The sequence below is a fragment of the Spea bombifrons genome, chromosome 3, assembly GCF_027358695.1.
Source record: "Spea bombifrons isolate aSpeBom1 chromosome 3, aSpeBom1.2.pri, whole genome shotgun sequence".
NCBI classification, from domain to species: Eukaryota; Metazoa; Chordata; class Amphibia; order Anura; family Pelobatidae; genus Spea; species Spea bombifrons.
In genome coordinates, this window is record NC_071089.1 from 73,557,533 (window position 1) to 73,585,374 (window position 27,842).

At 37.0% G+C, this 27,842-nt stretch overlaps 1 protein-coding gene across 2 annotated transcripts in view; it reads right to left on the reverse strand.

The window, feature by feature from the left end:
• Window positions 1-27,842, reverse strand: part of KCNQ5 (potassium voltage-gated channel subfamily Q member 5) — a 242,785-nt gene that overhangs the window by 105,962 nt on the left and 108,981 nt on the right. The gene's annotated exons all lie outside the window — the stretch shown is intronic.

The window sequence follows — 27,842 nt, forward strand, 5'->3', positions numbered from 1 at the left end:
CCTTTTCTTGTGTTTTACAATCTCCATTAAGCTGTACTTCCTTGACTCATTTCCCATGGGATGCGGGTAGTCTTAAAGTACCTCTCTAAAGTGCCCTTGCAGCCTAAGACATTCTGCATTTTATTTTATGTATATAAATTTGGTATGTGACTTAATCCAACATAAGCCTTTTTATGTTACATCCGTAAGGATGTAAGCTTTTCATTGGAAATGTAAGATTCTCTTTAAAAAATCATGAACTGTTCATGAATTACATTTTTGTTTTTTTTAAAATAAATGCCTAAATTGAAAAGAACTTGCTACACAACTTAATATTTAGGGGGAGAGGTCTGGAGATATTGTTTAGCAGTGTTTAAATCCTAAATGCCTTTCAGATAAATCTTTAAAAAGGAAACTCAAGTTTTCAGACTTTGTTATTGTTATTTTTTTTATTGGACTAATTAAATAGTGAGGTACCCCCTTTACATGTCATATTGAAACTGTTTTAAAAATAAATGTATAAGCACACTGGACATAAATTAATGAGAGCTTAACAAATGCAGTAACTGATTTCTGGACGCTTTCTCTCTTAGGTTCAGATAAACATAAAATAATAAATAAATAAAATCAAGTTTCTTATATATAGGAGGCCACAAGTGATAATAATTGAATCTGAAAAATGTTTCAAATATGGTAGGCTTTGTTCTTTTGGGTGTCGTTGATCATTTGGAAGGAAGTCTACTTCTCAGACTACCACTTCTAGCTTCCTCCTGCTCACGGAATATCATTTGCCAGGACATTCCTTGGCTGCCACCAAGATTTGTTTGGATTGCAAGGCATTTTTTCTAAAGTTCAGTAACTAGTAAAACTTCTATGAACACTATGGTTTAAGCCGTGTGACATTTATTTATAGGTCAAGAAATGAATTCATTTCTAACAACTGCTTTTCTGGAGCTTTGAAGCCAAGGGGAATAGAGACACAGAACTAATCTTTTTTATTAGGTTATCATATTTTAATGGCGTTCAGCAGGGAAAATAAGATTATATAGTCTGGTTTTCCGAAATCATTTGGTACCCGTTACCTTCGTAAAAAACTCATAGTTTAGGAATGAAAGGTGATGAAAAGCTGAATGTTAACTGCCAAGTGATCACATATTAACGTAGGATAATGAATTACACTAACTCAATGCAATTCTCTGAAATAAGAAATTGCCACATTTTCATACTAGAAAGGTAGGTACAAATTATTGCTTTGGGCTACTCGCCTATTATTACAGTAATTGAAGATGTCCTCTTGAAGCCAACGATTTAATACCAATACAAGCTGCCATGGTTGAATATATTCTAAAATAAGACTGACCAAGCCAATGGGTGGGGAAAAAGTATAAGTGCATAGAAAGGATTCTGATGATTCCCTTTATGCATGTGCACAGGGAAATAAAATAATCGAAAGCTGACTCTTAGCTATCATATGCTTATCATATGATGGATAAAATGCCCCTTTAATACAATATATTAAAAAAACAGAAGTGTGAACCCTTGATGAAACTATTTCCCCCTTTCAATTTACCTTACCTTTATACTGAATTATACCGAACTTTAACCCCTTTAACCCATGAATGACAATACATTGTGAACCCGTAAATGTACGGGCTTTGTTGTGAAGGGGTTAATATAACGTACCAAAGAATCTGGGGAAATTCTGGAAATGATAAAATCATAGCTGCTTATATGTAACAATAATTCTATGAAAAACAGTAGGCAGTTTTGTTTCAATGTATTTAAAATATGTATGACTAGCTAGAAGTGTTACTTACTTTGCATTTCATTTCTGTCTGTAAATACTGCAATATTGAACTGTGCTAATTATAAACTAAAAGTACATCTTATAAATATACCACATCAACAAAACTATTCCACTAATATGCCAAACATATATATGAAGAAGCATTGTAATATGTTTCTATGAAGAATGTGTCACGGAAATTGGATTCTATTTTGTCATTTGTCAGAAAAAATAGAGGTTTTGTTTAAATCTAGATACTTCTGCATAATTTTATTCTAGTTCATATTATAATTTGACAATTCATGGATTGTTAATATTTAATAAATATCATATTTTGTTAGAATGTAAGGCAATGGCTTTTCACCTTAAACCAACCTTGGCTTATATTTAAGGCCACCATCTACTCTGGCCTTGGTATACTTACCTACATAGATCATACGGTGTTTTTTGCACGCTACTCTACTAGCCTCTTTGTAACACTTGGGACTCCGGATGCTCATTGTCTGCGCTAAGTATGCAGTGCTTACATCTCAATTTGATAAATGGCAATGGTATTGATTATTTGTAAGGTTTTTGTTAATTTCTGTGGTTTCTTTTTGTATTCCTCAACCACAGAATATATATATATATATATATATATATATATATATATATATATATATATATACACACATATACAGTATATATATACACAAAAGTAGTATAATGACCCTGGCATACTTCTTGTTGACAATTAAATGATAGAAGAAGCAAGACAAATTGTGGAACAAAGGACTGTTAAAATAATATAAACGAGTGTTCGCTGCACCAAGCATGTTTCCACGCTGGCCAAATTTCCATGATGCTACTGACTTTTCAGCCTTTGAAGCTTGCTGCCAAAAGACTTCTCATATCTGGAACAAGAAAACAAAAAAGAGGATCTTTCCATAAGTTAAATACAAATCCCGAGTTAACAGGATCCAGATAAGGAGGTTAGAGCAGCTGACAAGATTAATAAACTACTCTCACACACGCTGCTTTGGCACAAGGTTTCTATCAGATGTAATGCTTAAAGCTGGTGCTTCATTTAAGGTCTTGCAGAGTTGTATTAAACATATGTGGATTGCTAGTTCACTGCTCAAGTGCAGCCAAACACTGGTTTGTAAAAGTAAAGGATGCCTACTTACTGTTGAAAATTGTGATCAATATATATTTATTTTTAGGAAATATGTATTATGTTATACATAAACAAAGCTGGTTTGTAACTGTAAAAGTCGCCTACTCGCTATTCAAAAGCGTAGACCGTGACTGAGAGCCATCACCGTGAAATGGCTGTGACAATTACGGAGGGAATGTTTTCAAACAATGACAGTATGTATTTTGTTTAAAGCTGTACGTGTAGGAGTGAAAACAGAAAACAAAAAAAAAATTAACGATACAGATGTGACACATTGACATTATGGGAAAATCAAGTCCTATCAAACCCACAACAGTAATACTTGATTAGGTAATTCATTATAGTATAAACTGTTCAGTTCTGGTTGTATCTTTAACCCTCAAAGTGAAAAGCAGAACTGAAAATGACTAAAGAAAGTGAAGTCATTGAGTGAAGGATAAAACATTTCCTATCTTTTAATCTAAAGTTAACTGTTACTGCTGAATATAGCTATGTTTCCTATTCATCAGACTGATTTACAGATTACAGCCATAAGTAGGGCTCTTGGTGCCTGGGGCAGGGGTTTGGTGCTCCTACCCCTAGCTAGTGTAACATCTGCTTTTAGAAGTAGAAGGAGTTTACAGGTGCCTTGCCTTTGGGCAGCTGAAGTATGCCTCTCACCTTGTGCTGCCACGTAGAATGTATGGCTCTGGTACGGGTAAAAAAGATATTACTGGATAATTACTACATAATTAACTACATAATTCAATGTATATGCACATGTTGTGAATCTAAAACAGCAGTCATAACCATATTGGGAACTTCCAAGGGCTGGCTCCATGTAAGCCTGTAGTCCAGCTTATTATAGTAGTCAAGCATTGTCTAAGTTAAGGATGAAGAGATGACACACGTAAGGTCAAGGCTAGCCATACAATAATTGAAAGGGTCAGGGAGGAGGTAGGGAGGAGGTAGGAATGGTACAGGACCTGGGCAGGCAGTGGGTAGGGCCAAACACAACTATTTCTCACCCATGGATATCATTTATAGAGCTCCCAGATATGGTAGTAATCCACAAAGGCACAGAGGAGCTGCCCTCTATCCTGTAGAATGGCACAAGGGAGTGTGACACATTTGCACCACCTCAAAGCAGGAGGTAGGACACATTTTAATACATTATAACTAAACATATGGTATAGTTCATATTTACCATATTAGTAGTATTAGTATACTGCATTTGCATTACTCTGTCTGTCATCTACGAGGAATTGAATTTGTAAATCTGTCTCATTTTTCAAGTTGTTCTGTGTGTATACTGATCTTGTAATTTATCATTGAAGATCTCAGATTAGTCATCTGCCCATGTGTCTTTTTTCTTCTGGGAAGATATCGCATGTGTCATATATCAAGTGGAAGAAAAGATAAAGCTCAGATCCTAGCAAGTGGGGTATTTGATTTGACATTGAGTAAAATATAAATAAATACAATATGTATCTATCTCATATTTTTACAGAAGAATCTCTTTCTTTCAAGCATCAGTGATTTTCAGATGGTTCATGTCAGGTCAACAAACAGGTTCATTTAAGTAGTAGCAGATGAAGGAAATCAGTCTTTCCCTCTACCTTGACTATTTCCTGGTTATTGTGACCTAGCAATAACAATGTGGTCAGGGCTGGAGTCACATTCCAGGGTTCCCTTTGCAGACACACCCCTAGTAGCCTTTCTTTAAACACACAGGCACCAGTTGGACATATTAAGCCCCTCCAATTAGGCCACAAAAAATGCAGCATCTTATAGACAATGTAGTGTAGTACCGTATTTGCTCGATTATAAGACGACCCTGATTATAAGACGACCCCCCAAATCTTAATATTAATTTAGGAAAAAAAGAAAAAGCCTGAATATAAGACGACCCTATAGGAAAAAAGTTTTACCAGTAAATGTTAATTCATTTAAACACTTTTTTTAATAAAAGGTATGCTTGAGAAAAATATTTTGGTTTTATTTCCTTCTATTTTTCAACCTGCCCCCCAGTTATGCACATCTGCCCCATCTGCCTTATACCCCCTATATGCCACTGTGCCCCATGATATGCCTTTTAACCCTCTAAATGCCACTGTGCCCCATGATATGCCTTTTAACCCTATATGCCACTGTGCCCCATGATATGCCTTTTAACCCTATATGCCACTCTGGCACTTAGAGGGTTAAAAGGCATATTATGGGGAAGAGTGGCATATAGGGAGGTTTAAGGCATTTCAGGAGGCAGAGTGGCATTAAAGGGGTTAAAAGGCATTTCACAGAGCACTCTGCCTCCAGAAATGCCTTACACCCCCTCTCCCTCCTCCAAACTTACCGGTGCTTCTGAGTTGGGGGGGGCGCATAACACAGGAGGGTCCAGGTCCCCTGCATCTGAGCCCCAGGTGCTTAGTCCGGACAGCATGTAGAGCTCCACGCGAATCGCGTAGAGCTCTACACGCTGCCCGGACTAAGCACCGGGGACTCAGAAACACCGGTAAGTTGGAGGGGGGGGGGCATAACACAGGAGGATGCATGTCCCCTGCATCCTCCTGTGTTATGCCCCCCCTCCAGCTTACCGGTGCTTCTGAGTCCCCAGTGCTTAGTCCGGGCAGCGTGTAGAGCTCTACACGATTGTATCGTGTAGAGCTCTACGCGATTATATCGCGTAGAGCTCTACACGCAGCCCGGACTAAGCACCGGGGACTCAGAAGCACCGGTAAGTTGGGGGGGGCTAACACAGGAGGATCCAGGTCCTCTGCATCGCTGCGGGGGATCTGGATCTTAGTCTCATAATCAGACCTATTTGAGGTCTGATTATAAGACGACCCTGATTATAAGACGAGGGGTATTTTTCAGAGCATTTGCTCTGGAAAAAACCTCGTCTTATAATCGAGCAAATACGGTATATTAGCATAATACGTTGGACTTTTTTTTAATTGAACAATTTATATAGGGATATACTCTATTAATGTTAAATCTGAATTTTAAAAGACAGAATATTTTAAAGGCCAATTAAATGTGCTTATAATGCACAAGACACAATTTTTCTGAAGTGACTGTAATTCTTGGCAAAGCTAACAGGATGAAGTGGAGAAAGACCATTTAAAAGTTATGTTCTTTAGTCACTAGAATACGGCTCCCTACAGAAAAAAGGGTCGCACAGTCATCTGATCTGAAACTTCAGGTGCTGCAGCGTGCAGCCAGTGCTAGGATATGCTGTCCGCACACTACATGAGCATAAAACGTACTGTCATTATATAATGAGGTGGCCGCTGGCCAGGGCCTCCCTGCCATTGCCAGTCTGGCTCTATCTGCCACCTCTAATAAACCACAAAATGATCACAAGCATAAGCGTAATACATACATATATACTTCAACAATTAAAGGTCCATGCTTACTGCAATACTACCTATAGTGATATTCATTTTAAATAGAAACATTTTTTTTTACAAAGGTTTAACTTTGCTTTAATTTCTACAATAATTTGATTTCAAGATAGCAAATATGTCACAACTAATTTCCACCTCACTGCAACACAAACAGGTACAAGAACGTTCAGAAAGGTTAATTAGAGAGAGTGAAACAAGACTAAACAAAGCTAAGACACAATATATTGTGGGTTAGCCCAATAATTTAAGGGCAAAGAGAAGCTACACATATATGTTTTTCCCAAGCATTTTGAGGTCTGTCAAAATTACAAATGTATATTGCGGCCACTGGAAAAATTCCATTAACAAAAACCAGAGATTCCTAATCCCTGTCTGAACATGTATTTTAGTCCTATTCATTTTGCCCATGCGACATAACTATTTACGACTCAATACTATATTAGGAATAAGCAACCAGTGGCTGACTGTAGACTACAAATCTGATCATGCAGAGCTAGCCACCCACTGAAACAATGCTGTATTACTTGTCATCAACAAACACAGTTAACTAAGATCTATCAATCTGTTATATTGTGATTTTTCACAAGTAAAGTGGAATACAAGTTGTATTACTTCTGATGTTGTATGATACTTTCCTAAGATACATGCTTTTCTAATGTACCCAGAACAGGTTATTACTAAAAATCAAAACAAATCTGATAACAATGTGATATAAGAAACATTAATTCCGTATAGTTTGAAAATAATGATCAGTGGGACAGTAATATGATGTGGTCATGTAGTCTTGTGGGGCCTAATTTGTAACAGCTGAGACTGCTAAACATAAATGACTGCTCTGTTCTTATTCATTGATCTTGGACCCTCGGATGGCACTGGTTGCCCCTTTGGCTCCATTGTTAATTTCCCCTCTCTATACTGACTTATGTAGTAAAATCACAAAATCCTGATAAAAGCATTCAACCTTGGTGGTGTAGGCACTGCTATGAGAAAATGTTTTCAGAGACAGTGGTGGAAAAAAAATGTTAAGGAAATCATGTCAACAATGAGTATAAAAGCATGTTTCAATGAAATGATACTTTGGCAGCACGGAATCAAAATCAGGGTCACAGGTGGAGGCCTGCGGCAGGCTGAGTGATTCAATGTAAAAGCCAGGTCAGACATCCAGGTCTCCTCCAATCTGCAATGAGTGAACGAGTAAACTTGGTCTATATATACCAGAAAAGCTTATAGATTATCATTGTATTATAACTGATGGTATGAAGATAGCATATAGGTACGCCTAACAAACATATATTTGTATTCACAGTGTTTCTAGTATTTGTAAGATAAACTAGACCTATGGTCTGCACACACTCACAATGAAGTTGGAGGACTCAAGGAGTGCAAACAAAAAGTGCACCAATGGGTTGGGGATACCAATTACCAATCAGAGGCTAGTAAGTGGGCTGCCTCTAAAGCTGCTAAGAATATGAATAACATGAATAATGAAAACAAATTGAACAATAATATGAATTAAATGCATTAAAAGGAGCTATTGTGAAAAGCAGGCTTTTTCCTATGGGTACTGGTCCAAAGTGTTTTATAGCACAATGATAAAGATTGTTCTAGGAATATCCTACTTAAGTATGCTATATCACCTAAGAACTTTATAAATGAGTTGATCCTGAGGCACTTGAAATATTAACCCCTTAATAGCCCATTGTGAAGGTTCTATAAAGTGACTCACCAAATGTGTTAACCAGATGGCTCTAATACTGGTCCTAATGAAAACCTTGACTTATCACTATTTACAGATACACATACGTGAGTCACCTGCATTTAAGCAGGGATATCAATCATGAAATAATGGAACCAAAAACGTCAATTGGTAGCCTTGGAAAAGAGTCAGTTCAAAAATGTGTGACCCTGAGAATCTGCCTCTTCACCCTGAGACCCTAAGATTGGGGCAAAAACCCTGAAACTCAGGGTCAAACCCTGAGAGTTCCAATGCATGTACAGTATATTACAATAAAACTTTTTTTAAAAATAGGTATATGTATTGTTTTCCATGTTACTGTTGCTTAAAAAAAGCACACCCTTGATTTCTTACCTTAAAGCGAAGTGAAGTTACAAATTACACATATGATTTGTATTTTGCTATATTATTGTAAATGTAATCAATTGATTAGCATTGAAAAAAAAAGAAAAATTATTTCTGATTGATTTAACAAGTTTTTTTTATCACTTAAGCACAAACAGCATTGGATGGCTTTCAACCCTTAGTCTGAGCCGACCCTGTACATGTGTTTTCTTTCATCTAGTATAACTACATTAAAGGATATGTACGATGAAATGAAAAGCTGGCCCAAGCAGCTATCATGTATTTATTTTCAAAGGGAATTATGTAGTGCTATCCCCATTAACAGGCTTTTGTTAGACCTCTATGTACTATGGCTTCTCTCCAGCTTCCTGTGAAAAAAGCAGTAGGACAATTGACTGTAATTGGCACTTTATCTGTCATTCTTGGGCAAAATGAAATGGACAGAAAAAGCTGATGCAGACTTCATCTTTAACAGTGGCAAGAAAAAGTAAATGAACCATTTAGAATTACCTGCATCTGCATTAGTTGTTCATGAAATGTGATCTCATCTATATCTAAGTCCCAAGTATAGACAAAAACACTGGGCTCAAGCTAATAACACACAAACAATGGTACTCTTTCATGTCCTTATTGAATACAACCATTAAACATTCAGAGTGCTGGTGCAAAAAGTAAGTGAACCCTTGGATTGAACTGGTTGAACCTTCTTTGGCAACAATACCCTCGAACAAACGCTTCTGATCGCTGCAGATCAGACCAGTACAATGTTCAGGTGTCACATCTGGAGGATAACCTTGCAGTGTTTGCAGATGGAACCCGGTGACAAGGACCCAAAAACGGGTTCAGGTAATAGCGAAGCGTCACAACAGGTGGAGTAGATGCCGTAGTCGAGGACAAAACTGAGGTCGAGGCGGGTAGCAGGTAGCGTAGTCAAAAGGATAGCCAAGGTCAGATACTGAGTAATCCGTCAGTGAGAATCAGGAACAGGAGCGGAAGCGGGAACAGGAACCAGGAACGTGGGACAGGTGAAATAACACTGGGATATCGTTGCACAAAAGGCTCGATAACCTAGCACTGAACGTGTGTGCAGTTCCAGGCTCGTCAGGGACCGTCGTCGCGCGGAGGAGACAACCCCTGCGTGGGACCTTGAGGTAGGTAGGACCCGGTCAAGGGGGTCACGGAACCGGAGACCGCGACTGATTAAGCTCAGCCATATTCCTAGGATGTCAGGTGTGAATGGCTCCCTTGAGGTCATTCCACAGCATCTCAGATCCTAGGTTAAGGTCTGGGTTCTGACTGGGCTACTCCAAAAGGTGGATTATCATTTTTAAGCCATTCTGGAGTAGATTTATTTGTTTAGGGTCATTGTCCTGCTGCATTATTCAACTTCTACGGAGCTTCAGCTGGCGGACAGCCATCCTGACATTTTCCTGTATGCAAAGCAGCTCTAATTCATGATACTCCCTTACAGTTTAGCTTACAGTTACTCTGGGGTTCTTCTTTACCTCATTGAGCATTTTGTCTTCTGCCCTTAGAGTCTTAGAATCTTGGCTGGCTGTCCACTTCTAGGGAGAGTAGCCACAGTAGTAAGTTGTCTCCATTTATAAAAAAAATGTCTGGTGACTGATGAGTTTGTAACCCTTTCCAGTTTTATGTAACTCGACAATCCTTGACTGTAGGTCTTTTGAGATTTCTTTCTTTGTGAGGCAAGGTTCACATCAGCAGATGCTTCTGGAAAATAGCTAAACATGTTTGAGTGTTTTTTTATGTCAAAGTCGTTCTAAAACACTCCTCCAATCTTGTATCATTGATTGGACTCCAGGTTTGCTAACTCCTGACTCCAATAGGTTTTGTTGAAGTGATCAGCCAAGGGGTTCCCATACTTTTCCATCCCACATAGTGAATGTTCAATATAGACAAGAACAATACAATGACGTGCTTTATTAGTTAAAACATATTGTTTTGTTTTCATTATTGTAACTTAGATGAAGATCATATGATATTTTAAAATGCATTTATATAGAAATGATGGCAATTCCAAAAGGTTCACTTACTTTTTCTTGTCACTGTATGTGGTTTTCCCAGGGAGTATTAGGAACATTATGTTAAACTAGCTCAAGGTAAAGTGCACCTATAATGAACTCAAATAATTCACCACACCATAAAACACTATATTTACAGTATTCTGACCCCTTGTAATTTACTTGGAACTCATTCAAGAATTAATTTTCACTAGCTGGACTGTGTCCCATCTCTTCAGTTGACAGTTGAGTGTTATGTTCAAAGCTGAAAACATTGCTTCCCTGGGGCTCTCGGTTAATGTCTTTAATCTCAACGCAGAGAAGCAGTGTTTGCCTACATCCACTACCCAACCCTTCAAAGTCTACCTGGGGCTAGAACTGCACCTTGCCAGTTCACAGATATGGATATCCTTTGCCCTGCAGAATATTTGAATGTCTAGCTGGCTACTGTAAAATGGTGTAATGAGACACTACTGTTTCTTGAATCAAGCAACAAAAGGAAAAATTTAATGCATGCTTCCAGTACTCACATAGGTCTGGCCCTTCTGACAGCCATAGATGAGATGCACAAGCAGTGTTCCCACTGTGATTTGCCTTTCTGATTGTGAAAGAAAAGAAAGGCATGCCCAAACCTTTTACTATACTTTATGTACTAAAGTGGATTAAAGGGCCACATTTTAGGTAACCAAGTGTCCTATTAAATGCAAACCTAATATATTCCCGCAAATTAAAAACAGATGTTACCTATGATTCAAATGAACTTTTAGCAAAACCTATTTCCCTTTGAAGGCCAGTGTTTCCAGGTATTTGCTACTTTAATATCTGTTGATGCAAATGCTATACAGACAATTATTTTGCGTTTGCAAAAATGGCTATATTTTTCATGCGAAATACAACATTTTCAAATGGCCAAAGAGAGGCGCATTTGTTTCAGACTGTGTGGCTAAGGAGCTTTTTACATGGCTTTGTGATATGTTGATAGTTATTTTTATAACAGAATAAGATTAGTAATTCATTTGTACAATTCAACACGTTTCTTATGTTTATATATACATCATTTTGACTTTTATGGCATTAGAACAGTTTAATACACTAATAACTTAGCTATGGGAGGAAAAGAAGATGGACAGGGGAATCTGAGACTTGAAGAAGCACAGTGTCTCCTCAATAGTGAGGTATGCAAGTGAGAATGTCCAGATTGCTGACCTAAGTAGGAGTCAAATAGTAATAGTCATTCCAGTGTTGTAACATTTTGAGATTTTACTGTAATATAATTTGCATGTTTTATTTGGTGAGTGTGGTGTTAGAGCGGTGTTGTTAGAGCTAGGGCTATGGGACATGGCTTTACAAAGACCTTTTATGTGAGCCAAAGCTGAGTGGTCTCAAATGCCACTGATTGTTTTGCTCCATAAAGACATGTCTTTTCTTATATGTTTGGAGAGCCTGGCAATTGTAACAAACGGAGGAGGACTCATGGTCCACTCATACGGTTCAGACAAAAAGTGGTCTAGAATAAATTTGCCAAAAATATACGCTTAGTATAAATAATACTACCTTGGCAAATACATACTTTATAGCAAGAGAGAAAATAGATGGATAGAATTCCGTCTAGATTGTTTGTTATCGGTATGTTAGACAAAGACCCAGGCTATATTTGGGAATGCAAGCAAAATACACAAAAAAGACTTTGCAGAGTGGTCCTAAAAAAATGAATTACAGCAGCCAATAGGCAATTGACTCTCTACTACCTCTGCCAGCCCTCCCTTGGTTAGAATTACAGCTCATCTTGCTCACTTACCGTGGTAGTCTTCATGAAAAGTACTGAATATTAAAACTAAGGAACAATATGTGCTTTGTTTTCGTAGACTATAACAGCGAGTAGCTCAAAAGCATTCATTAATAGCAAATGGGATATTAGTGTTAAAAGCACCACTTTCCCCTGTATTCTAGCTCTGCCTCTGGCCTAGTGTTTTGCATGTCAAACAAGGTCGTTTTCAAAACAAATAAAAAATGAGCTGTGTGTTGCCTGGAGACAAAGTGGGGGAATGAAATAAACACATTTCTCCAACCTCTGTCACTCTGACTGAATGCAAAGTTTTGGGGCTGTTATTTTAATAACTTTAAAATTAGAATGCTTTCTAGAGTGATAATCTGTGTTTACGGAATTATACAAAGTGCCGCGTCCACGTTCCTGGATAATAATGTGAATGTAAGCAGGCCATAGATACCGTACCATAGCACTCTCTTATTCTTAAAGGTTTACTGGATGTTAAGCCAAATCTTGATATAATAGTTATGTGAATCATGTGATAGCTTCACCTCTTGCTCTTTTTTTGGGTGGAGGGAGGGTGAGACGGTGGGGTTATCCATATACAGGGACATGATGACACTTACTACTAGCTGTTTAACAGTATGCCACATTGTACATTAGTACTATTGAAATTTTTTGGTGCCACCAATTGGCTTCGTTCTCCCCACCTAACCTTACAAAGTTTAAATAAACGACAAACAGCAACTGTAAAAAGTAGAAAGTAAAAGCTTAAAGCAGACTTTTTCAGTGGTTATAGGAAGTTGTGCTATGGAAATTCATGAATGTAAATTTATCACACATTTGTACATTGTCCTAAATAGAAAAGCATTATTTCCTTGTTGTAAGCAGACATGTATTTTATCCTGAGTAACGCCTCCACTGAAGTCAAGGTCCCAACTGCTAGGTCCTTGTATATGGGATCATATCCTGCTGCTCTGTCTCTGAATACAATGGAACGTATGTTAGCTTGGCACAGTTGTACAAAGTGTAAACTAGATATTAAAGCCCGCGGTACCGCAGACACAGTGCCAATTCTTACATGTCAAAAAATGATCTCTGTAAACAACATTTAGGGTATAAACTGATTTACTTTAGGATACCAAGCAACCCTGAATGAGAGTATGAAGAATTGTCACCTTGACTAGCTTGTCAGTTGTAGCTCTAGAACAACTGGCAAACAATTGTCCATGACAAATATGTTCCAACATTACTTAAAGTCTAACCCTGATTTTTGTTTATGCTCAGTGCCTTTGTTTCAAAATGAAAGGAAAATCACTCTCTGAGGGTGCCAAATCGACATGGTATCAATGCTCCTGCAAACAACAGTGTCGCCAGTCACAGGTTCTGTATCATTTAGATTACCTTAGATAACAATGCACGGTATGTTCCTACAACCAAACGTTTTTTAGCCTAAAAGTAATTGGCACTAGTACGTAAGGGCAAAATGCCAGTAAAATTGCCTCTAGGACATGACACTGGTTATAAACTAATTATATTCAACAGTGTATTGTACTTTGAAGGTAAGTGGGTGTTTTGCTATTAATTTAACGTTAAAAACTATTAAAACCGTTACTGGGCTCTTCTGTTTGAAAACACTGCGATGCCAGTGCTTTATTCATTTAGTTACTTACCCAGGTCTTATTTTAGAGATGGGCCATTTGTGGAGAAATCTCCCTGGTAGCTCATTGAGCACCTGGCCGCCCCCTTGGCTCGACCTTACTGGGCCTAGGGAAGAATGAGCCAATAGGCTGTTGTTGGCAAGGGTTCTGTTTATTGTGATTGTCATTTACGTTTTATAATCACTCAAAGAAGGGGAGAAGATGAGTGTTCCTTAGACGCGAGTACAGTGTGGCATTAGGAACCCTACCTACATATTAGAAGCAGACCCATGATGCCATGCATACTTGAGTTCTCTATAAGTCTTATGTTGGCTGCAAAATATTGAGATGCTACACATTCTGCTGCAGATAGGTTAAAGTATACAAACATAAAGTACATAACACATAATTGTAACATAGACAATTGTCACAATCACATAGTATTAAAAATTCAACAAACCTATGTGCAGCCAGGAATAACCCCTAAGTAGTTATGTTATTATAACTTGAATCCTACCCAACTGCAAATACTTAATACTTGCTTAACATGTGTATAATTGTTTCTTAAGGGAAACCTAATAAACATTCTATAACTGTAGTGCCTACATTTTTGTTTTTAAGAATGAGGATACCTTTACCCAGTGATGCTTCCAGGCCTCGGCTGAATATGCCTAGGGTGGCAAGTCTAGGGGATCAGCAATCCCCCTTGTACAAAACCACTGTGTTCCGCTGCACAATGGCCTGGTTACAGGGACATTGTTCATCTTCGAGCTCTATGTCTTAAAGGTGCTCATCACCTTTCAATGCATTCAGGATGCCGACGGTGGGGGAGGGGGTTGGGGACGATGCCCTGGTTCAAGCCTAGGGCAGCGCCCAAGGTAAATACACCACTTTATTAGAAAAAAAAGCATTGATGAATAGATTGTGGAGAACAGCGGGAGCACGAGGGCCGGAAGGATAGGTCACGGTCCAAGGTATGCAGCAATGTTCATATATGGTTAATAGGCTGAGGTCGGTAGGAAGGCAGCAAGGTCAAATACAATAAACAGGTAAAGGTCAGTAGGCAGGCATCTAGGTCATAAACGGTATACACAAGCCAAGGTCAAATCAGAGCAATACGGAGAAATATTATTGGTAGAGCACAGCCCAGGGGCAAGTTCACTGTAGCAGAGGCAACAGAACTACTTAACACTGGTATGGAAATCTGGAAGCCCAGAGGCCCATGGAGGAGACTAGTGGATGCTGCTTTTTTAGATGAATGGACATAAATTCTCACAGACGCAAGAAAATCTTGTGGAAAGACTTCCCAGAAGAGTGGAGGCTGCTATAGCTGTGAAGGGGACAATATTAATGTCCATGGTTTTGCTCACTGCTGACTGAAAATATTCATTAAAGAACATTATTTGATAATCAAAATTATGCCAGCTTTGGTCTATAATGTTCTTGACCTACAATTTTTTGACAGATTGTTAGTAATCTCTAGAAACTTTCCAACCAGATACCCATATTTTATTTTTTTCTCTTTAGTAAATGTTTTAAAATTAAGCAAGACTTTGCATAACAATTGCCTACATCAAAATTGCCCCAAGGGCATACATATCAGAAGCTGGCCTCGCTTTCTCATGATAACTTTGAATACTTTTGTTCAAGTAACTATGTTGTAATTATGGTTCCCACACAAAGTATACATCAATTCAATTTTCTGAAAATCAGATATGTGCCAAGAAGACAAATGTTTCCTGTGTTAGTCTGGAGCTGTCATTCACTTTAGCAGGTGGTGTGAGATTTTGAGATATAAATGTTGTGTATACCCAAAGCACATAATTTCACACTGTGAGATATAAGAAAAACACGGCACACATATATTTATATGACTGCACCCACTTCATTGCTTAATAATGAAATTAGAAGTTTAATTGTATTTCTACTGACACTTGGAACACATTCCCTTATGTTAGCCAGATGTTCTAAGTATAGCCATTATCTGCTCTGTATCAATGACATCAAAGCGAACAGTAAACATGCTTGTTTTCACCATTCTAATCCCTGCTCTTTTTTAAAAAGATAAGAGTGCTTTCAGCGAGCCAGCAGTAAAGCCGGTGATAGCATCAGGGGGAATTGAGAGGTCACCTCCTGACTTTTGTATAAATGTGGGAGAAAATAACAGGAATTTTTATGTAATTTATGACATTATAAAATTATAAGTGTACGGCAAATCTTTCTGTCATGCATAAACTGATAAACAGTACTGATAGAATAGATACGCCTCTTGTTCCATGAATGTCTTGATGTGTTTTTTTTCTTCTGGAATGCACTTAAAGTTCATTACAACGAACAAGATAAAAAAAAGTGGAATATCTAAGACACAGCACCCTTATAGAGAATACAGAATACTTGCAACATCTGAGCCCGTATTGAGCATACAGAAAAAATATGCTAAAATACATTGCTTCAAATATGTAGATTTTCACAAATATCTCAGACCAAAAATGTGCAAAGAAGGCTGATATAAGGAACAGAAAATGTGATGGGTTGCACGTTCGACCGCGTGCCACGTACAGGGTAGATTGGGAATAGGAGGATGATGCAAATATGCAGATGAAGAAAAGTAATGTGGAAACATGGGAAAATATATAGAATAGTGACAATGAAGAATCTGTTTTTTGTACAATAGAGTGGGTTCCACTAGTCTTAAGATTGCATTGTTTTGTTGCATTTTTTATTATTCTTTAAGATGTAGTAGGGTAGACATTTTTCTTTTGTGTCTATATCACTTAACTACATTTTTTCTCTAAGTAATGGATGAGATCAAGACCTCTCTGATGTGGTATTATTATCAAGCCACTTAGTAAATAATAACTTTATTTGTTCCCCCCATTTCTACAATATTTCTGAGAGGACCATCTGACCGTATGTGAGCCAATGTGGTTGGACTGTGCCAATGGGAAATAAATCACAGCAAGTTTTTCAGACTTAGTCATATATTTGTTATATTATTCATTTCAAAAGCTGCATGCACTGCAATCCTGGTATCTCGCAGTAGAGTGCTGAACCCTGTTTTTTTCACTATAGATTGAAATCACTTCTTCTTATCTTGGTCATTCTGGTGCTTAATAGCAATGGTCATTGCTTTGGGCCTTTTAAGCCTGTCAAGTCTCAAGACATTTTGAAGTCTCAATATATAATATTTTAACTGCATTCAGTGATTTCCAACGTTGTGCAGTTATTTCAAAAACTTTAATACATTGGACTTAAAGCTCAAAAATATGTGTAAGATAATACATAATGAGAATATCATATATGTGTTTCTCTGTAGTAGTAACAATCTACTTACCCTACAGCAACTGAGAGAATTCAATCACAGACACAGCATGGTATGTAGAGGATCTATAAACAGGGAAAGCAGTCTCTTTCCTACATGTTATTGAGCCTAAGCTACAACATCTCTTTTGCCCTGCATGAATTGCACTAATCACAATTTGACCAACTACGTTTGATGCAAAACCACAGGCAAAATAGTTTATCCAATAAACTCACCAAGGAACAGCCCAGCTTAGCAGGAAAATAACTGAATTAGCGATGCAAATGCGCTTGTAGATATCCCCTTTGTAGTGTCTTACATACAGTACGTGATTGACGATGGCATTGATATTTAGTTACATAGTTACATAGTTATATAGGCTGAAAAAAGACATGCGTCCATCAAGTTCAGCCTTTCCTATATCTGTTAATTTGTTGCTGTTGATCCAAAAGAAGGCAAAAAATCCCGGCTTCGCTCTTTCCAATTTTGCACTAACCAGGGAAAAAATTCCTTCTTGACTCCAAAATGGCAGTCAGATTTCTCCTTGGATCAATAAGCTGTTTCCCCATAATTAAAGATTATATCCCCGAATATTATGTTTTTCCAGGTATCCATCCAGTTGCAGTTTAAACGTCTGTACAGACTCTGATAAAACTACCTCTGCAGGCAGAGAATTCAATTGCACCTTTTCTAAAATATTTTCCACAATTACCAAATACATATTTTTTGCTTCTTAAATAATATCCCCTGTATTCCTCAATTTATTTTGAAACAATATTTTGATAATGACACTGGTAAAATGCTTTTGTAATCATGAAGCTTGCTCAATGTGATCTCTTTTCCCAATCATGCATAAGTTAATACCTTTTAGAAACAAGAAAACTAAGAAAAGCAAACTCCAGAATTAAAAAAAATACTCATGTATTACCCTCATGTATTACACACTCAGCATCCAAGCATATATAATAACATGGACTAATTTACTCAAAACAGCATATGTGCTAAGGTATGGCATTTGCATGATTTTTAAAGCACATCTGTTGAAATACAAATGGTTTTAAAGGGACACCCCACCCATCATATATTATTTTAGACTTTAATGTATATGATAGCTGAGATGCCCCTTTAAATTTAGATGCAAATGCTTGGGGGGGGGTCTTCAAAATTCCTTTATATGCATTTACGGCTTTGCCCACACCCCAGCTATTTTTCATCTAGAAGATGCATTTAGCTGAACGCATCTCCATGCATGTGATATGCTTATTACTTATCGCTAGTCAGCTCCAGCGCTGGCTTGGCAATGGAAAGAATTGTTGGAACATGGAGAGGTCCAGATTCTATCACAAGTTAGTTGATTTTGAAGAATGCATATCAAAAGTACGTTATCATGCATTCATATTTAGTGGTAAACTGTCCCTTTAAAGTCTGGGGAATAATGCATATAACTGTCAAATCTTTTTTTTTTAATCATCATTTTTTTAACTACCCTGGAAATAGGCTCAAGCATTTCTCACTTTAATTAAATTACAACAAAAAGATGTAGGACTAAGTACAGTCTGGTTGTTACACTTGATTGCATTTTCTCAGGTCCCAAAAGTTTTCCTTCCCATGTATCAAGTTTCCAGTGTGGGAATGTTATTTGAGGAAATAATTTACCCTCTCTAATGTCAGTTTGTGGTATGTTTCATTAGATGCTGATTTTAGGAAGACCACAAATATGCATTCTCCTATATAAATGAATTAATACAAACAAGCTTATTGCAATTGCACAGATGAAATTAAAACGGATCTCTCTTCTCAACGTGTGGATCTACAACCGGCTTAAATAAAACATTTCATAGTTTAATATATTGAAATTAACCCATGTAATGGTCTCTACAAATTATGTTATCTACTTGCCAGAAGGACCATCTTAACGTGTCATAACATTTGCATAATTGTTCTAATACAAGCTGAAAGCCGATTGGCTCTGGTAGTCTTAGAAACAGGGATTATAGAATAGGAGGAAAAGAGAAGGTCTACCAGGAACCAAGCAGTAAAATTGAAACAATGTCCAGTATTGTGGGCAGATCTGTGTGCGATGCAACTTTCATTTGTGTGTTTCAAAGTTAGAAGTCTAGATATTAGTACAAATATTCTAATGTAGAGGTAATCAAAGCAAGACCTCAAGCACATGGTGGGTAGAGATTTAAATGACTTGTATGTGTTAACATCTACACTAGCTATCTGTGAGTTCATATAATAGAATTTTACTGAAATTATGATACTGGAGGTGCCCTAAAAAGCCTTTTTTTTCCCCGTGTGTGATAATGCTAAGGACTACCTTGGCACAGTTGACTGTTGAAAGACTAAAACAGTGACACAAATATATATTTCTGCACTGGTCGCTGGAAAAAGGATGTCGCCATTACTGCCTTTAAAGAAGCACGACTGTAAAACCTATATCGTGTAGAAATATATGCATTGAATACAGTTTATGCATTTGCCCGAAATATAGTACCTTGGACATGTAAAATCACTGTCTGCAGAACTGAGATAGCAACTTAAATGATAGTCCAAAACTTTTAGTGGTGTTATCTTTAAAGTAAAACATTTCCAGAAAAATACAGAAAAATAACAGAAGCCTCTGTGATAAAAGTAGCACATCTACAACACAATTGAGAGCAGCCCATTCCAAAATGAACAAAGAACTATTGCAACAGTTGAATCATTTTTTAGTTTAAAATCCTGTAGCAGAGCATATAAGTAGAAACGCTGCAATTGTATGACTGTTTTATTTTTGTTGCTTTTTTAAACTTCATTTTGTTTTTGGTATTATAAGCATTATTAAACACTCATCTACAGACACCAGACAAGCCAGAAGGCTTGATTTTTCCCTCAGAAATCTCATGATGCTGCCACAACCACAAGGGATTCTGGGTAGACACATGCACACAAGGTCAACAATGATCACCTTTTGCCTCTATATCCACTTTATACATAGAACCTTTGTTTTGGTATTATGTATATGCAATAGAAGAAAGTCACAATGAACGAAAGAAAAACTAAATAAAGTATAATTTACTGAATTTGTTGCTCACATTTTCTCATAAGACATTCTTTAAGGCAACCCTCCATATAGTCTTCAGTTGCAGAATAATGGTTGTGTAGTGGTTTATCTCTCCCAGAACATGATGTCATTAATTGAAACATCCCAGCTTGTACAGTTACAGACGTAAAGCCTGCCTTACACTGCTTGATAATGTCAACCAAAAAACCATGAGTCCGATCATGCCAGATGGTGACTTAAAATTCACATTCTGGCCCTTTTTAACAGACGCAGGAACTAACTTTAATTGCGATAGCCGACTTTATTATTTTGCCATTTAAAGGTCACATGGCCAGGTCAGCTTGATTGTTCTATGAGTCAGTTGCTAGTTCTTCAAAGTTTCTTTTTCAAACACTATTTTCAAAGCTGAAATTACATTGCCATACACACAAAGGCAGTTTACTGTGTCTAGATGCCCAAGTAATGTGCCTACATAATTTGCTTAGCAGCAAAGGAACAAAAATCCTTCTTTATGGTGCTAAGATGCTGATCTGGCAATTCTCTGTGCACTGTATTCCCCGATGTGTTTCTTTTTAATGATTCCTGCCACCTAACCGTTACACTGAAAGGTAATGGGTTTATTCCAGGATAGAAAATATACTATATGTACAGAGGGAAGTAATGTTGTTCTAGTATATATGGTTTTCAGAGCAGAAATGCTAATATTTAATTATATAGTAGCACAAGATAAGCTACATAGTCATATCCAATAGAAAATGAAAACATTTAAAAAATAATGGTTTGTTAGAAGGAATAATAGTTCTCCTCGCCAGTGACAGCATGAAATCCAGCAGCACTGCCATCGCTATGTTGCTCAAGCTAATTAGTAATACAATTAGCATTCATTCATTCCAGAGTTTTAAGCAATCCTGCCTTTTTATTTGAACTTGTCAAACGTTGCGGACGTACGGGCATCTGGTTTACACTAATAACAGACATTTAGATGATAAGACAGAGTAAGAACTTAAAAGATGAAGCCGACATACCCCAGTGTGAATTTATCCGGCAGCTTGTGTGCCCCAAAAATACAATACAGCCAAATCTTACTTAAGTGAATCTGGAGAAAGTATGTTGATTATTGGGTTGTTGTTGTTGGCTATAATTGCTTTCTATCCCTCCTGAACAACATTCGTTTATTGCGACTCCAGAATGATTAAAGCTGCTATGAAGTCTAAATAATGCAATTTTCCTGTTACAAATGCCATATTTGTTCCTTTTGATACCTACCAAAAATAAACATATGAATAGCCTCCCAAGAAGCAACCAAATGTCTGTGAATGCACAGAACAAATGATCATGGATGACAAATACATAAAAGAAAAGAATAGCTTTGGAAACATTTTTATTGAAAACATTATGTTTGAAATAGTTTTTACATTTACATTTCATTAATTGTTGGTGCTTAGTGTGGTGCCACATTAAATAGAGTTACTGTTGTTTCTTTCAGATAACTCCCATGGCTAATGAATCCTGAAACAATTAACATGTGGGAGTTTTTAGTGCTAATAATAGAAGTACTCTGGATTTCTTTAGACTTAAGTGTTTGTCCCAAAGCACTAATCAGAACCCATTTGTTCCCTAGAACTTTTAAGAACGCAGAGAAAAATATTCATCTGACCACAAGTCGCTGCATTGAAAAGTTGCATTAAATATGCTACCAATTGTCTGCTAGAAACTTTTCTGATTGCCATTATTGTAGAGTATGTCATATCTGTAACAACTGTGGCTGATTGCGTGACAAAGGACCAAAATGTATCCAAAGTAAGAAAAAAACCCACCTCTAATTACTACTTTTTTTACTTATGGTTACTCTCAGTTTCCCACTTCCTCAGACTGAGGCAAAGGTATAGGTGGTATGTTAATCAAAGAAGCCCTCTTTATCTAGGAATGCTAAGTAAATTCATTTTATCAGAACAAGGAAATGCAAAACACTAAATTAGAAAGAGGTACGAAAAACGCTCTTCACTGGAAAGAAAAGAAGACCTTTATGCAACAAAATTATGGGACAACTTTGCTAGATCAAAAGTCAGGATATTACATCATAGATTCAAGTTGCTGAGAACTTCATCATCAGCACCAATTGGAAATAATATTATCAAAGAGAATCCAGGAAGTCCAGAAATCAGTTCAACACTGGAACTTCATTGAAGCCTGGTAAAATAAATAATTTCACTAGAAAAATATGGTATCCTTTATCTGAACGGTTGATGAGAGCAAGGGAAATGGAACCATTTTCTAGAAGAACAAGAAAGGATGAATTTTCTCATTGGAGCAAAGATGATGAGCAGCTTCAACACATTTGATAGAATCCTGTATCAGATGAACAAACATCAAAGAAGAAAGAAACCTGCATTACAAAATCTGAACACTTTATAGTAGCAATTAGGGCTGAACCCTTGTCTAAGAAAACCTCCACACTCAATATCATTAGATAAAAAGAGAGCAAACCAGTCAATAAAGTAAAAATGAAACTTATAGAGCAAAATGAGGGAACCATAAGGAAAAATCAATTAAACAGAAAATTAGCTACCTTGGCTACTAACATTAAAGTTGAATTGAATGCTAATCTTTTTTATGTGAGAAATGATGGAAATGGTTAGTGATGATACATATTTGTCCAACATACTAAATGTATACTTATAAGGTAGCAAGGGCAATTAATAATAATAAATCCATAAATGTGGCCTCATAGTCACTAACATATTCACTAATTCACCAATGCCAGGTCATGGTCACCCAAGTGAGTACTGATATGAGTACCTCTTATAAATTAGCAATATATTCATGATTAACTACATTCAAGATGTTTGTACTTTCATGGCTTTATGGTGTATATTAATTTAATGGATTATATTTAGAGTTCTGTATGTGTTTGAAATTGCATGATGTTTATTAATCCATATTTGATTAATTTAAATACATATTTTCCGCTAAATAATTCAACCTTACTTGATTGTTAGACTATTTATATTATATATGTTACTCGTAATATATTAACAAGTAATTCTTCTGTGTATCTACTGTTGTTTCATTCCCTATACATGTTGTGTAATTATTAATGTATTATGTATTCACGTATTCTTGATGCAAGATGCTAGCACACATTTTTAAATGGATAATTAACTTGATTGCTTTATTTAATTTAGATATATTTCTCTTTGGTATGTTTTTTTTTTTTTTATTAATTTGTTTGTCTTTAAGTGCTTGGTAGTGTGTGGAATATGTCGCTAGGGCTTCACTTCACAGATATAATATACATTTATGATGTTGCATGTGCTAGTGTCCCTATGTGATGGTTGAGAATAATGGAGCTATGTTTGTACAATATGAGAGATACATCTATACTTAAATTCTTTGGCGTTTTTCTTTATTTTGTTTGGCGGCCTCAGACTCATAGCACACTATTTCAGAGTAGTATTTCTGAAATATAGTCAGCTATTGGCTTCTTAAACATTCCTGGCTTTCATATTGTAATGCGCAAATTGTATTTGTAAACATTTTAGTCATTCAGCCATAGCTAGAATTACAAGCACATAACTGCATGAAATTCTTATCAGAGGCATATATGCTCTTTTGCATCCAGCCAGATTCCATTTTTTACTAATATAAATGCATACTAATAGATTCACACAGTACCTAGCCCAGCACAATGTGCACATTGCCCAAAGAATGCCAGGATGATAAAGTACATTATTTAACGGTAAATGGGACAAGCTGGGATTTTTATCATAGTCAGCACACTATATGTCTAGCATTGGGCACCCACGCATTTTTTCCACCCTCCTACTATTTATGATTGCAGCATATAATCTAAAGAGTGTGCAGCCGTCAAGTTAAGAATTGAAAGTAAAGTCAAGGTCCATAAAATAAATTCAAACTCAAATATTCCTAACACAAGCAGTTTGGATACAAATACTTAAAATATTAATGACAAATGTACTCCACAATGTTAATGACAAATGTACTCCACAATGTACTCCACAATGTTTATTATTCTAAAGAGCCTGGCCGAGAAAGCATTTCATTTTCCTGTAGTAAATACCTTTAAGACTCTGTCAACTAAAATAATACTAGACCCTATTAAGAGCGTAAAATGTTACATAGTTTAGCAACTATATATATATATATATATATATATATATATATATATATATACACCGTATTTGCTCAAAAATCACCCCTTGTCTTATATTCAAATAGAGGTCTGACTACAAGACTAAGATCCAGGTCCCCGCAGCGCTGCAGGGAACCTGGATCCTCCTCTCTGACAGCCGGTGGGCATCTGGTATCAAGCTTGACACCAGGGAGTCTGGAGCACTGGGGACAAGACTAGGGATGCATCGGTATGTTGGGGGGCATATAGGGGGGTATAAGGCATATCGGGGGGCAGAGTGGTAAATATTGGAGGAATTAGGCATATCAGGTGGCAGAGTGGCATTTAGGGGGTATAACGCATTTCAGGGGGGACAGAGTGATAAATAGGGAGGAGTAAGGCATATCAGGGGACAGAGTGACATATCAGGATGGCAGAGTGGCATATAGAGGGTTATAAGGCATATCTGAGGGCAGAGTAGCAAGCCATGGGGCAGATGTGCATAACTGGGGGGGAAGGTTGGCAAATAAAAGGAAATTGAAAAAAATATGAAAAAAATAGTTTATATGTGAATTAATAAACTTTTTTTTTCCTATAGGGTAGTCTTATATTCAGGCTTTTCCTTTTTTTCCTAAATTAATATTCAAATTTTGAGGGGTCATCTTATAATCAGAGCAAATACGGTATATATATTACCATTCAAAAGCAGGTACTCCTCACCTGGTTGCCGCCACACACGCTTGACACCATCTGAACCAAATAAATTAATCTTGGTCTCATTGGACCACAGGACATGGTTCCAGTAATCCATGTACTTAGTCTGCTTGTCTTCAGCAAACTGTTTGCGGCCTTTCTTGTGCATCATCTTTAGAAGAGGCTTCCTTCTGGGACGACAGTCATGGAGACCAATTTGATACAGTGTGCGGTGTATGGTCTGAGCACTGACAGGCTGACCCCCCCACACCTGCAACCTCTGCAGCAATGCTGGCAGCACTCATACGTCTGTTTCCGAAAGACAACCTCTGGATATGACGCTGAGCACCTGCACTCAACTTCTTTGGTCGACCATGGCGAGGCCTGATCTAAGTGGAACCTGTCCTGAAACCACTTTATGGTCTTGCCCTCTGTGCTGCAGCTCAGTTTCAGGGTCTTGGCAACCTTCTTATATCCTAGGCCATCTTTATGTAGAGCAACAATTCTTTTTTTCAGATCCTCAGAGAGTTCTTTGCCATGAGGTGCCATGTTGAACTTCCAGTGACCAGTATGAGAGAGTGTGAGAGCGAAAACAACAAATTTAAAATACCTGCTCCACATTCACACCTGAGACCTAACACTAATGAGTCACATGACACCGGGAAGGGAAAATGGCTAATTGGGCCCAATTTGGACATTTCTACTTAGGGGTGTATTCACTTTTGTTACCTAGGTTTAGACATTAAAGTGTTGAGTTATTTTGAGGGGACAGCTAATTTACACTGTTATACAGTCTATAAGCTCACTACTTTACATTGTAGCAGAGTGTAATTTCTTCAGTGTTGTCACATGAAAATATATAATAAAATATTTATAAAAATGTGAGGGGTGTACTCACTTTTGTGAGATACTGTTCTCTCACATATGTGCTTTATGTAGAATGAAACATATTTACCAAAGTAGGACATGCCTGAATACCAAAAAGAAAACCATGAAAAAGGTGGATTTCATGCATTCACTATACTTTCGATAGAGTATAATACTAATCAATAGTAGTAATAATTGAAATGTTCTTAGTCTTCCTTTCTAAAAAGGGGGCCATTTTGGACACCATGAATTCTGAAAGGTTATGTCAATCCCTTTTTGCTACTTCCTATAGCACACTTCAATCTGTAAGCCATTTCCACTATACGGCAAAATCTGCACTATTTTTCCACCAAGTAAGAACTGTTACGTTTTATTTCTGGTTTTTCACTTTACAGAAGAACTGTTAAGTGCAAAATCTGTCCAGGTGACATTTGAATACATGTTTAGAATAACAAGTGAAACACGCTTAGGGATACACAATGCTTTGAGAATCTACTGTTATGGAGGATAATACTGTTACATTATGATGAGTCACACATCCTCAGGAGATTCTTGCATTTTAACAGTTTCCCCCTATTCTACAAAGTTTATGCAACACAATCTGTCACATATATTTTTACCTATTCATGAAGTGAGGGCAGCCCCTCTCGTGGAAACAACTGTCCCCGTTCAAGAAACACTCTTCCAAAGATTTTAAAAAACAAAACAATGAACTTACTCTTCTGAGAACTGGAATAAAATGATATAATACCCTCTCCGAATAATGATGAGTTAAGAGAAGCACTGATCCAACTTACTGGTTTCTTAAGAACTTAGATCAACCTCTGTCAAGTTGGTTTCAAAACCTTAATAGCGTTAAAGACATAAAGTCCAAGTGTCTCTTTACTACCCAAATATCTTTGTTCCTCTTTTCTCCCCTGATGCCTTCTCTGAAGTTCTGAAACTTTGATGGGTGTGAGTGTATCATGGTGTTTGAAAAAAAAAAACAGTTGTCTGGATTCAAAGAGAATATTTCCCCAGCTTCATTAGCTGAGATAAAAGATCTCATAGTTTGTTTTACTTATTTTTTTTTACATTGCATTCTACACAAGAACTGGTGTTCAATTACTTTAGAATTGACATTGAATCCAGCCTCATGTATTTATTAACGGCATACATGTGATTATCAAGTCAATTATGTAAATTACATTATTCTACTTCTATATATCTCACTCCGTTATATAAACAGCTATGAATATGTCACATAGTCACATAAACAGTCTTATTACAGCCTTGCAACCTAGCCACACATCTAACTACAACTTAGTTAACGTAAAGTGTCCCTGCTTGGCCATTTGACATTTTGGGAGGTATGGTTTAGGAAAATGTTGCATATAAGGTGGTGGGTTTCTTTTTTCAGGTACTACAGCAATAATAAAAAGGAACAAAACAAACAAGACCCAAACCAAAATATCGGAGAGGAAAAATAATACAATGTACCTCATGTATCATTTCACATCACTGGTAGACCATCTATAACTCTCCTGGACAAAAATCATGGTTATGTCAAATCTAATATTTCAGATAATTTGATCTCTTGCTGTAATTCACTTTAGTATAAGTCTGGCGAGAGGGGGATTTGCCTTATCCTTCTCAAATGTGAAATGTTCCAACGGCTAATCCTAGACTGTTAACTTTTATAAAAAAAAGTTGTGTGTGGATAAACATAGATAAAGGTAGCGATAACGTCATATAGATTTCTTTCTGTAGCATACAAAAAATAAATGATGTGAGGATTTTATAAATTGTGATTAGTGATAATTATCCTGCTAATCTGGCTGTTTATTGAACTTTACATCTTTGTCTCTCTCTCTCTCTCTCTCTCTCTCTCTATGCACCTTTCTGTCTGTATCAACATTTTGATATTATTGGATAGACTTCACTCATCAGGGGTAAATATAATCAGACCGTTATCATTAAATGGATCACATTTTAAATAGGCAGT